Source organism: Simochromis diagramma, unplaced genomic scaffold, assembly GCF_900408965.1.
Source record: "Simochromis diagramma unplaced genomic scaffold, fSimDia1.1 OVJJ01000816.1, whole genome shotgun sequence".
Taxonomy (NCBI): Eukaryota; Metazoa; Chordata; class Actinopteri; order Cichliformes; family Cichlidae; genus Simochromis; species Simochromis diagramma.
In genome coordinates, this window is record NW_024386908.1 from 7,921,113 (window position 1) to 7,934,207 (window position 13,095).

A 13,095-nucleotide genomic window follows, 5' to 3' on the forward strand; every position below is an offset into this window, starting at 1 on the left:
CCCAAGTATCAACATTGAAAAACCATACAGAGTCAATCTCCAGCATGGCATCTTCCACCCTGGACAAAAGTGATAAAAACACAAACTGGGGTTGGAAAAGGATATTAACAGCAAATTACACTGGAAATATTAATTAAGCTGCTCCAATAATTATCACTTTGGCTTTTTTTTTTTTTTAACTTTCACTCCCCCCACCCCAACCAGTCGCGGCAGATGACTGTCCCTCACTGAGCCTGGTTCTGTCGAAGGTTTCTTCCTTTTTAAAGGGAGTTTTTCCTTCCCACTGTCGCTAAATGCTTGCTCATAGGGAATCTTCTGATTGCTGGGGTGGCCAAAACTCTAGGGGAAGTAGCAATTCTTGTGAAAATTTAAAAAAAAAAAAAAAGCCTACCAATATTCAAAGCAGAGCAGCGGACACCTTACCATCACATCAGTCCTTTAATCCGACCTAAAACACCATGTTTACAGAAATAAATTCCATACAAATTGGAAATAAATTGTTGTTTTTGATTGTTTATAAATATATAGTGCTACCCTTCAGCCTCCTAGTAGACATACCTGTGTTATAAATGTGAAACTCCTCCGATTTTCAAAAAAATTGACCTCTGACCTTGAAGTCAAGGTCACTGAGATTTAAGCTTCACAGAGATTTTCAGTAGATGCAACCATGGTATTGATTTGAAAAATCTACACAATCACAAACTTGGATGTCCACAGCGCCTCGCCATATACCAAAGATTAAGAGGTGTCCGCATTCTTCGGACGCCAGCTCGAAGCCGACCGGGAGGTCGAGGCACGATGTGCCGGGAAAGCGGTGTTCCTCCCGGCTGTAGTAGGTCTCGACTTCCCGTTAGCTTCGAGCTAACGGAAGGTCGAAGGCCGAAGAATGCGGCTAAAACTTTTGCGAGATCTCGCAAAAGTTTTGCGAGATCCCGAGTTTGTTTTGCGAGATCTCGCAAAAGTTTTGCGAGATCCTGAGTTTGTTTTGCAAGATCTCGCAAAACTTTTGCGAGATCTCGCAAAAGTCCATCTTAATTTTTTTTCTCCCATGTCCCCTGCGGGGCTCCGTACGAACGAAATGGCTCTTAGAGCCGGATCTTTGACGTGAACGACGCGAGCCGGCTCCTTATCGCGAGCCGTGGGGTTTTGGTTTTTTTTTTTCTTTCTCTCACCCTCTCTCTCTCACACTTTTTTTCCGCTTCACTCAGCATGCAGCCTTGTGCTTTATGCTGGGAAGAGGGGGGAGGGGCGGTAGTTACACTCAGTAGCACAGGAACAGAGCAGGAGGGAGAGACAGAGAAAGAGCAAAAAGGAAAAAGCTGAAAATTTAAATAGTTAAAAGTTGAAATGTGAATAGTTAATTTTTGTATTATATGATTTATTTATTACATTTTATGTGGAGTGAATAAATAAAAGTATATTTACGGTGGCCCCAACAGACAAAGCACATACAAACTTCAAATCACGTACGAACTCTGAAGCACGTACAAACCCTGAAAGCACGTACAAACTCCAAAACACGTAAAAACACATGAAAACTCCAAAACACGTAAAAACTCGTACAAACTCCAAAACACGTACAAACTCCAAAAAAAAAGTAAAAACACGTACAAACTCTGAAGCACGTACAAACTCCAAAACACGTAAAAACTCAGAAGCACGTAAAAACTCAAAACACGTACAAAACACAACAGAAGTGCTCCAGGATGCTAGGCGCAGTGTTGAGCTTTTGTTACCTAGTGGCTACACAAGCCAGCAAGTACCAATGACCGGATTTGGTGTGTGGTAATAACAGGTAAATGAACTTTTTTTTAAAAAATTATTTGACTATATATGAATGCTTGTGTATAAATACACAAACAATACACATATGCTTTCAATTGTGTAATTTAAGTGATCTAGGTAGGTCTGTTTTGGAAGTTCAGTTCATGCTAGAAATGTGTTTTGGAGTTTGTATGTGCTTTTTGGAGTTTGTACGTGTTTTGTCTCTAGGGGCCACCGCATATATTTATATATAAACATATATAAATAAACCACTTTTTTTTTTTACATTAGTAATTCCTTTTGTGCATAAATTTATATTATTGTTAATAATAAATTAATTAAAGCAACAAAACAACCTGAAGAGCCGGTTTGGAGCTGAAAGAGCCGTCTCTTTTTAGTGAGTCGAACCGAAAGAGCCGGTTCTCTAAAAAGAGCCGGAAATCCCATTACTATTTGTTTTACAAAAAAAAATGTTGCCCACCCACACACAGCACAAACACATCCTCCAACCACACACACCCATATTTTGCTCCATTGCGGTTTATTTCACACCTCAAACATTTAGTAAACAATTAAGCAAATACAAGTAATCTGCAATAAATTACAGGTAGTAAGGAAATACACCATTAACTCTTTTACGCTAGGTCCACACCTACACGGGTATTTTTTAAAACGCAGCTGTTTCGTCCACACGTAAACGGCGTTTCGAATCACCGAAAACGGAGATTTTTTTAAAACTCCTTTTTTGCGTTTACATGTGGACGAGGAATACAGAGTTGGTCAGGCAACGTCACGCTGTGCACCATGTTATTGTTTACATGAGATGAATTGCAGAATGACAGATTAACAGTATTTTGTCTCTATCTTCAGGTTATACACGCTTACTTATACACACGCAGTTACTGTCCCTCTGTTTAGAAAGGCAGAGGCATCATGGTGTAAATATATGTAGTTGTTTTTTTCCTGTGTAATAATATTCAACATTGCTATCAATACATTTTTCAAAAAATGCCTCTGTTGAGCTCGAAGAGTTTTCTTCTTCTTCTTCGGCCATGTTCTCTCAATAATGCACACCCTTTGTTTGTTGTTTACTTTTCCCGTTTCTTTTATTGACAGCAACGCCGGAGGGAAAACCATACATTCATTTTTAGCAGTTCGCCCTTCACAACATACGGAACAGGAAGTGAAGTCACCTATAATCACCAAAATAAAATCATTTCCAAAATAAAATGACAATCAGAAAACAGTTTTTACAACATAAGATAAATTAATATATTTACTCGTGAGAACACAAATCTAACAGCCTCTCTGTGCAAAAGGGGTTTAAAAACTTAAACAACTGTGGGATACTGTTAGTCCGTGATTTTGACAGGGGGAACAAATTGTGGCAGGATCAGCCTAATATTATTTGTATCCCACTGTAACTTTACTGTATGTAGAGCTAACATCTCCAAAATGTCAGGAGTAATTAGTCATTACAACAAGTGTTTGTAAACTAAAAATCAAGAATGTGGGATACTGTTTGTCCCCCAGTGCATGTTCCCGACTAAGGGAAAACCAATTATGCAGGAGAGACCTACCTTGGCACTTGTGCAGGTGAAACCAAAGGGAAAATATGCTTCACCATATCTTCTAGTCTTTGGCTTAGAAAGAAGTTGGTTTGGAAACATATTCAGCTATGCTTCATCTCCTGCTTTGCGTTTGTGTGGGCGCCCCGTGCTAGCAGTGTCCAAGCATTGTTTTTTTTTTCTTCCACTTGGCATACCGCCCCCCGCAATGGCTCTGCGCCCCCCCTAGGGGGGCAGGCCCCACACTTTGGGAAGGTCTGCGTTAGCACATGATTCTCCTTATGGGGACCTGATATGTTTAATATGCTGCTGAGAGTATACCCCAGAAGAAGCGTATAGTATAGCTTTTATTTCGGAAAGAGCCATTTCTCTGTAATAAACTCTCTTTTCCAAAGATGAGTGATTTCTCGATCAGATTTTTTTTATTATTGTTTTGTTGTTTCAGCAACATTAAATTTAAAAACTGTACTTCTGAGTTAAAATATATATTTATAATTTTAATAAATAACAAATTAAAAAGGCAATATATCGAACCGTGACACCAAAGTATCAAACCGAACCGTGAATTTTGTGTATCGTTGCACCCCTATATATAAAGAAAAGATCGAAAATCACATTCTCAAAACATTTACAGATTATGAAAAGCATGAAACGTAAGCACAGTTTTAACAATACGTCTTCAACTTTCCAGAGTCAGTTCTCTGTCATCACAAAGAAACACTGCTGCTGTAAATCAAAGGAAGCTGTTGCCTTCTTGGCCTGACCATCTTGCTTTGGTGTGGTGCAGGGGTGAGTCTAGGATCAGAGCTTTCAATTTCAATTTCAATTTTATTTCTGTAGCACATTTAAAAGTCACAGGTACAACAAAGTGCTTCACAGACGAGCCATACTTGCAGGTTTACAGCAAAAGAAAACAATTAACAACAAAGAAATACAGTTATAGGATGGTAATATTGCAACAAGCACGAACCAGGAAGAAATTAAGCTAAGTAGTTTGAAAGGCGAGCTTAAACAAATGGGTTTTTAACCGTGATTTGAAAGATTGAATAGTTTCCGACGCACGGACATCAACCGGCAGGCTGTTCCAGAGTTTTGGTGCAGCAAAAGCAAAGGCACGATCCCCCTTCGTCTTTAGTCGAGACATTGGTTGCATTAGGAGCCCCTGATTAGAGGATCTGAGTGCCCTTGTAGGGATATATAAATTAAGAAGGTCAATCAAATAACTGGGTGCCAAGTTATTTAAGATTTTAAAAGTGTATAGAAGAATTTTAAAAACAATACGGTATTTGACAGGAAGCCAGTGGAGGTTAGCTAGAATAGGAGTGATATGATCCTGTCTTCTAGTGCCGCTTAGAAGGCGTGCTGCGGCATTCTGGACTAATTGTAGGCGTTGGATGAGGGAGAGTTGGAGGCCTAAGTAAAGAGAATTACAATAGTCCAGTCTAGAGGTTATAAAAGCATGAATGAGCCTTTCAAGGTCCTTGTGTCGTAGGTAAGGCATTGCCTTCGAAATTTGGCGTAGTTGGTAGAAGCTGGTTTTTAGCTTTGGGGGTGCTTAGCACCCAGAGAGCTGCCCAGCCAGGCAAGATAAACTTTACTCGTCACGATGATACTTCTTCTCTGTCTCTGTGAGTCCCTGGATCCTTAAATGCCTCCAGTTGTCCCGAGTTCCCTCTGACTGTCTCCTTGGTGCATTTAAACCCCTGTTCCTCCCTGTCCTCATCGTCTGTTGTCTTCATCTCCGTTATCAGTCATCATAATTTTACCATCTCTGTGCAAATCTGCAAATTTCTTTATTAAATCATAAGATTCTTAAATTTATCAAGTCTCTCTGTGCCTGGGTCCTCGTCTCAAAACATGAAAGCATTGTTTTGTACATTTTAACACAATCCCCACATTTGTGAAAAAAAAGAAAAGCACTTTTTTTAAAGTCTGTAAAAAAAACCCATCAAATCTGATAAAGGTTATTTAAATGCTGCAAAAGAAGAATGGATTGGAATAAAAAAAAAAATACATATGGTAACCTTAATTACTGGGGGGAAATGATGAATGATGATCATAATGAGTAAGAAGTAAACTGAGTGCATTTACTCGACAGAGATTCACTTTTAATATGTATGCATAATAAAATACAGATACATAAAAATACACTCCAAAAATAGAGTCCTTGAAATGTACAAATGTACAAAATATTGATAAAAACACTATAAAATGGAGGCAACTTTGCCTATGGTACAATGTATACAATGTATGAAAAGATCTTTACCGCAGATACTACTATGGCTCTGCAGATTTTTTTTCTTTTATTTTAACCTATGTCACCTCACCTTGAGATTGGCAAATTACTTTTGCTGGTCAACTCTCTCAAGCAGTTTAACGGTTTCGGTTTTGCCTGTCACTATTCCCTGTCTGTTTCCTTACCTGGTTCTTCATGACCTTGTATTTTCTCCTCATGTTCCCCTCTTTCCTCCTCTCTCTCTCTCTTTGGACTAACAATCATACAAAAATAGATTGTATTCAATTGGATGAAAAAATTACATTAATATGAAAAAAAAAAATACTATTAAGACCACTAATAAAAAGTCCTCTCTCAGTGTACTTTCAAACAAAAGGCAAATAACCAAACCACATGTACATCTAATAAAAGATATAAATATTGAAACACTGATCCAACATTATCCTCTATTGACGGATCATTTCTTACACTTTTACCTGAATGTGGCTCCTGGGTTTAATATCGGAACATATGACAAAATAACCGGCTTCTCTCATTCCATTTCAAACAGGACAGTGGTAACAACAGCAGGCTACGGACAATTTTAAGTTTTAGATTTTAAATAGGCTTTATAAATGTGAATAGGAGCAACAGGACGGTCAAATGTCGCTGATTTTACTACACAAGGACGAATTGCAGGTAACAAACATTGTCGGAAAACACGTTTCCCACACTGCAGGTTACCTGGGTGTAATGTTTTTCAGCTAAAAAGAAACATGGTCTGACTCCTACCTAACTATATAAAGAGTAACTGAAGGTTAAATGCAGCTACTATGTCCTGTTTTAAGCCAGGCACTCATACCACCGCTCAGCCACCATCGCTCTGGCAGAAAGGGCGCTAGAGCCAGAGCAGGGGAGAGGCGAGCTGGAATAAACCATTTTGGGGGGGGGGGGGTATCTAGGGGTGCTGAAGCACCCCGAAAAAGGGGCTAATATCGCCCCTGGTGTGGTGTGAAAAGCCAGGAGTGAAAAGGAGGCTGTAAAAGGCTGTGATCCATTAAATAACTTGCAGCACAATGCTTCCTACAGTGAAATTGTCAAATATCATACTTTCCTTTTCTGTGATTTCTACTCTCTTTAAACCCATCCTGTGGGCCAGAAAGGATTTTTAGGAAAGCTATTTTATGTCCCACAGGCCACTTTCACATCCCCATTACATCATAAAATTTTCCTTGATAAATTATATCAAGGAAAATGGTATTACATGAATTTCTTCACGATAAGAAACCAGCTGCTCTATAGAAAGGTTCAACAGCATTCAACAGAGTACATGCTTACCACTATTTTTATTTCACACTGTAATCCTTGAAGTGGATGCCGTGGGCAGTAGGTTTACACAATGGCAGCTACAGGAGAGCTCCTTATTCCAAGGTATGTGCAGCTGGTCATTGTCAAGAACAGCCCACCAGTTTAAAGGAGCTCCAAACCGTAAGATCCATGTCTACCAAAGGCTTTGAGCAGTTGCATAAGCTGCATTGTTTCCTTCCAGACAAAGCAACTGCATCACTGCATCTCATCCACTTGTTAGCCTCCCATGACGATGCATGTATGCAGAATAGCATGGAATGCATCCTGACATGCATGTTTGGTTAATGTACTGTGTCATGATTCAATAACCAATGTGCCGCTTAAGTAACATAATAGCTAGTTGAGTGCTGCCATCTTGTGGCGTAGCTGTAAAAGCTCTCATCTGTCTCTTACAGTGTTAACAGTAATTATCGATGAGCACCAGTCCTCACTTGTATGGATTAAAACAGACACGGTAGAGGTGGGACATTGAGGAGACTACAGCTTTACCAAGTGCGTATTTGTTTTCATTTTTCATATTGATTTTTGCATACATAGCAGAAGAGACATGGAGTCTCAGACAGGTAACATGGGCTTTACACACAACAGTTTACATTCTTCTTGCCCAGTCTGTAAGTGATGAAGCTGTAAAGGCAAAATGTATTCTCATGTGCATCCAATTTCATGCCAGAACTCTGGACAGTGGGGTCCATGCAGGCTGCAAAATAAACAATCTTCCATTTATTTCTATTCTTTAATTAAATTTCCTACTCAATTAAGTTGCCATGCGAAAGAGTCTTTGCTTTTACATTGACGTGGATTTTGTTTTGTTAAAAGCAGGCTGGCTTTATGGCGTCATTCTTGTAAATCATTGTCTATGGAACACCAAAGGGCAATCCAAAATTTCAAGGTCCACCAGTAATGTATAGCTGCATGAGTTCTTCTTATGATTACTTAAAGATGAAAGCAGTTTGAGAGCTTGTTTGCATCATCTTGAGCATCCTGATGGCAGCAACTATTTTGGTAGTGTTTTTTAGAACATTGCTGCTACTGCTTAAAGATTCTTTGGCTTTGCAAGAAGCTCCACCTCTATATCACTTTCACACAGTCCAACAAAGCTGCCTGTGGTCTGACATACAAGTTTCTCCTTCAATGGATTGTTTGGATTCTGAGTGACTCATTAGTCTGCTTGCTTGGCACCACACCAGCATTTACCAAATTCTTCCAACAGATGACGCACTCATTACTTCCTAATTCCCACATCCAGACCTGTGTGAATGGAATGGCGTTTCCTTTGATGCTTGTTTTTAAAGGATTTCTTGGGCAGAGTTTGGCCTTGGCCAGTATAAGAAATCCATGTACACAAAGTACTGACACAGTAAATTCTTTTGATTGGTCGTGTTTTGTGCAGTTGTATTTTGTAATAAAAGTGCTTGTTTTCCCAAAGTCTCACAGTGCACCTGGTTAATAAACTATAAATGTCTGATTCTTAATGATTCTAATATTTACTAAAAAGGTGGTGCAGTGGTTAGCAGTGTTGCCTCGAAGGAGGTCTTGGGTTTGAACTCACTGGCCAGGCTGGGCCTTTCTGTGTGGAGTCTGCACGCTCCCCGAGTACTCATGCTTGACATAGATTGGTGACACATCCAGGGTGTACGCTGCCTAACGCCCTGTTTCAGCAGGGATAGGCTCTGGCACCCTCGTTACTCTTTTTAATAAGTTAAAAAACAACAATTTAGCTGCAGACAAAACAAGAAATTCTGAGAGTTTTCTAACATTTTATATGCAAATAATTCATTTATTAGGTCATTGCAGGACCTACAAACATGGGTATGATGAGTGCTTGGTTTGCATACGAGTTCTCACTTAACTTTGAGCACAGAGTACTGATGAATAACAGCTCTGCCTGCCAATTAACTGTGAGCATTTTAACATAATTGTTTTATTTAAATAGTTTTTATAGGCCTGGAGTCATATCAGACCCATAAAACTCTGCTCTAAGAGTGTGTGTATATATATGCGTGTGCATGCATGAGTTCGTGTGTGTGCTGCCATGCCTAATTTGCGGAGCCCTCGGCGGAACACACCTGCCAGTTTGAATAAATATTTTTGTTTAGCTGACCCCGTTGTGATATTTCCAAACTAAAACTGCATTTTAAAGATTCTGTAGGGATGTTGAAAGGCCATCTCTGTTAAATATTCATAAAAAGGCCTGTGGGGAACGCCTTCCTCCAGAATCCAAAATATAATATTGATGCCGTCCTCTCCCCCTCTTTCTCTCATAACCTCGATTCCCAGCATACTGTAAAAAGTGGGTCAAAAAAAATGTTGGGAGGGCAGCCCTAGAAGGTTTACTAGCAGTACTAGAAATACCCCTCAACAAAAAAACCCCAAAGCAAAATAAACAAAATAGAGCACTTTCAGCATAATAAAGTAGAACTGCACCTACGTAATGAAGGGTTTCTCTCTTTAAATTCAATTCAATTTAAATAGCGCCAAATCACAACAATAGTCGCGTTAAAATGATAAAGTGAAAGCCCAATAATCAAACCATCCCCTTTGAGCAAGCACTTGGCAACACTGGGAAGGAAAAACTCCCTTTAAACAGGAAGGAACCTTTGGCAGAACCGGGCTCAGGAAAGGGAGCCATCTGCTACAATCGGTTGGGGGTGATGGGAGAAAATACACATTTAAATATAAATCCACGTGAAACCCGCATATAAACCTGATTTCTTGTGCATTGCTCATGCTTGTGTTTCACACATTCCTGTTTGCATTGCTCAGAAATGTCCCAAAGGTGTCTCACACAAGCAGCAGCAGGATCTGCCCAATTCAATTGTCTTATTGAGCAAGTTCATACCAACCAATATTAGCTGTCAGTTTCTGTAAAATTAACTGGATAGTGCATGTCTATTCATTCTGACGTGTTCATAGATGCAGAATGCACTTCCTTATGTTTGACTATACTGACTTATGTTATCTCTTACTCAGTCTTTAGATTTTAGATTTTAGATTATTTTTTTGCACTTGACTGAACGTGTAAAGCACGAGTTTAAAAGCAGAAGTCTCACAAACCAAAAGGAACCGAAGAACTCTGAGTTCTCTTTTATTAACAATAAAGTAAGCAAGACTGTGGTTGCTTTTTATACTATTGAAGATTACCATATTGGCATATTGGCAAAAGCATCACACACATCTTCAGAGTGATTCCAGATAGCAATGTAATCAGTCATCTCGAAACACCTAGACACAAGGTGGTTGTTTAAGTCCGCTGCGTGGCCACATAGATAACATATCTCTTACTCAATGTATGAATTCATTCTCAAAACCTCAGCTTGAGCACACTCAACCTGTCCTGCATGGGCTCTGACCTGCATTTGCTTCTACATGGGTAAAACAAACTCCTTGCTTTCCACCAGTCTCTTGTTTAACTTGAAAAACCTGACTGACAGCCACAGAAACACCTAAGGAAACTCAGCACTGCCCCACTTTGTCTCTGGTTAATGCGCAATAGAGGTGTTATATGTGACTCACCCTCAGTTGATAGGCCACTTATGCAGACACGTTTTTAAAAAATAGAGGGGGAAAAAGGATTTTGGAGCAGTGATTGAGAAAGAAGGGTGGGAAATAGAAACCAGAGAGTGGGAAAACAGGAAAAGCAGTTATACCTATGGGTGTGTTTTATGCTGAGAAACAGCTCCTTCACTGTTCTTATCTATGTGGCACTATATTACCGCAGTTTACTGGGACGCTATCACTTCTGCTTTATTTACAAAGTGAAATAATTGACCAAACATATTATTTTAACTCTATAATATATTGTCATAACTCAGACAGCAAGCCAAAGGCAGATTTTATGTTTTTTGCTTTACACTGCAGATGTCAACAGTGATAATTGAGCCTGTCATTGACCCAGGCAGAGGATGATTAATCTGAAAGGCATACTCGTTCACCTGTTCACACACACACACACACAGTCACACGTACGCACAAAGAATCACATGTTCTTGTATGCAGTAAAACAAGCAGACACAAACCAATAACATACACACACACTCCTGTTCAGGAATCTCAGAGCAAAACCAGAACGTTCTTCTTTGAAGAGAAGAACAAAACTAAGTGTTGTGTAATGTTGATGACAAGAATAGGCGTGCAGAATGTGTCCAAACGAAAAAGCCGCTTTTGCAAACTGAGTACCAGGTTAGATACAGTTTTGTCAAGGTTTATGCTTAAGGAACTTAGTGTGAGGTTACATTTCATGCCACTCAGGCAGACTGCTTAAGTTATTCTACAGCTGAAGGCATCTGCAGTGATTTAAATAAATGCAACAATTAGACAAGGACACGAGTATGAAGATGATAGGAGTTAAAGTTCTGTGCCACCTACGCATATATCAGAGTCAAACAGGATTTCTAATCCGAGTCAGCGAGATTATGGATGATCTTTATTTCCAGTGAATATGAAGTACTTGCATATGAATCAAAATGCAAATTGGAACAACTTTATTTATTAGTTATATGGAAAACACCAGAGAAAATTTTAACCAAAATCTTTTCAAAGTGTAGGCTTTGTGGTGTACATCACCAGTAGTGGTGATGTAACTATTATTTTATATGCACAGCTCTAGTCAGAAGCTTGCCTAAATCTTGCCTCATCATGGCCGTGAATGTCATAGTAATTTGGGGCTTTTCCCTGGGTGGAATAATTACATAGAAGAACGAGAATAGGGTGTACAAGTTTGGATTTTGGGTTGTTTTTTTCTCTCATTGACACAGTTTACATAAAGGTTTACATACAGGCTCAAAGATAAACATACACCCACACTACTCTTTGTTTATATGCACCTTAACAAGTTGCACCTTGGCCAGATGATTTGGTAACCATGAACAAGCTGGAACTGAACTGGACTTCTTTAAGTTGCTTGAAGACATTTCACCTCTCATCCGAGAAGCTTCTTCAGTTCTAAGGTCAAATGGTGGAGACTCCCAGGTTTAAACCCTATGGGATTGTCCCCCCATTTGACCTTAGAAGTGAAGAAGCTTCTCGGATGAGAGGTGAAAAGTTTTCAAGCAACTTTAAGAATTCCAGACACTTTATTCTTTCCGAGTTCCTTAGACCAAGCTTCTGGGATAATTCCTGCTGGATAATTGACCAATCTTCTTGGCAGCACTGGGGAAGTTAATTTAAATTGGTTGGTGTTCTCATATGGACCTGGCTTTTAAGCATAACTGAGAAATTTTAAATAGGGTTGAGGTTGGAGCTTTTGAACGCCATTCCAGAATATTAATGTTAGCCTGCTTTATACATTCCAAAAGCAGTTTTGATGCGTGTTTGAGATCATTTTCCTGTTGGAATACCTAAGTGCATCCAAGTTTCAAACATCTAGCTGTAGATATGAAGGAGAAGTCCTCCTTCTTCTTTATTCCATCCACTTTGTGCAATGTATCAATATCACAATAACACACACCTTGTCATTGTAGCAAGTAGTTCCATATTTGTCTCATGTGACCATAAAACTTTACTCTAGAAAGCAGTTAGCTTGCCCATGTGGGCGCATGCAAATTTCAGTCAAGCTTGAAGATGTCAGTATTAGAGCAGCTTCTTTCTTGGTCTGCATGATGGGGCGGTGTAAAACTGGCTTCACTGTGGATAGAGACGCTGGTGTTCCAGCCATTTCCATTTCATGGTTCTTGGGTTGTTCCTGAACTTCCTAACCAGTTTACTCTCATATGAGAGTTTGGGTCTCAAAAAGAAATCAGTTGTAGAACAATCATGATCACTAATGAGAAGTTAATAGTCCTTGGTCTTGTCAAGCTAAAAGCCGTTATAGAACCAGCACCAATTATTAAAAGATTAAAGTGAGCATACATATTTGGGCCTGTATATATAATTGTGACCCAGAGAAAATCAGTAATTAAAGCTGTACATTTATTCCACCCTGAAAAAAATTCAAAGAAATCATTAAAAGGTCAAAATGACCATGATATTCATGCCCACAATGAGTGTATGAAAACGTCTGACCACAACTACAGGTCTGTCGTGAATTGTTTAAGTAAATACATGATGTTCGCACAAGCGTCAGAAATGCAAAGTAGCGTCAGGAGTGCATTCCTGCATGACAGTGTAGTTCCCCCTTTTTTTATCCACTCGCTAGGACTGCCATACTGCAGACAGACCTGTTTATGAGCCTGGCTGAACACG